This window comes from Saccostrea cucullata, unplaced genomic scaffold (assembly GCF_032062105.1).
Source record: "Saccostrea cucullata isolate Sc308-1 unplaced genomic scaffold, CSIRO_AGI_Scuc_v1 ctg1007, whole genome shotgun sequence".
Taxonomy (NCBI): domain Eukaryota; kingdom Metazoa; phylum Mollusca; class Bivalvia; order Ostreida; family Ostreidae; genus Saccostrea; species Saccostrea cuccullata.
The window spans coordinates 55,766-56,525 of record NW_026940502.1 but is presented as its reverse complement, the minus strand read 5'-3'; positions in this window follow the sequence as shown (position 1 = coordinate 56,525).

Below are 760 nucleotides of genomic sequence, written 5' to 3'. Positions count from 1 at the left end.
GTGTAAAGTGTTCAGTATTTTTAAAAAACTTTTTGTGAACCGAGTACATTTGCAAGTATTAATTTTATGAATCAACAGCTGAGTTACTGTAAAGATAATTTTTCACTCAAATCTTGGTCTTGGCCATATGGATCGTTACGAAACATTCCAAGAGAGCATGGATATGTCAAGGGTCACATGGTCAAGCTTGAGTATCCGATACACGCAACATAGGGATGTCAAAACGTTATGGCATTAATTACTCATGGAAAATAAAAACAGCTGAAATTGACAGTATAAACTGTCGTTGACTTTGAACAATGTCGTTCTAGAGAGCCCTGGTGCTGGTGATTAGCAGACATGAAGGATGAATTGGGGTATAGCGTTCGAAGTCCGCTTGATTTGGCAGGGAGTAGAGGTATCTAGTTCGGGGGTACATGTGGCAGGAAGCGGGTCGTTGCCAGTAGCACACTAGATAAACTGTCACAATAGTTTTATCACGGAAAGTAATACATGTTAATTTTTAATTAAACACATCATACATGGTAATCCGTTTGAGTTCATGAAATATTTTCAATTCATACATGTATTTCATACAAATTACCAAAATGTGTTAAGAGAATTAAGATGATTTTTTTCTCCAGAGCATTAAACTGCTCAGCAATTAAGTATATAATAAGCGGCAGTTCCCCATTAATGTTGATGAGTTCTAATATTGCATTTGAGGCGGCTGTTGGTACTCTCACAATTCTTGGTACTTTTTGTCCCTCACGTATACTGA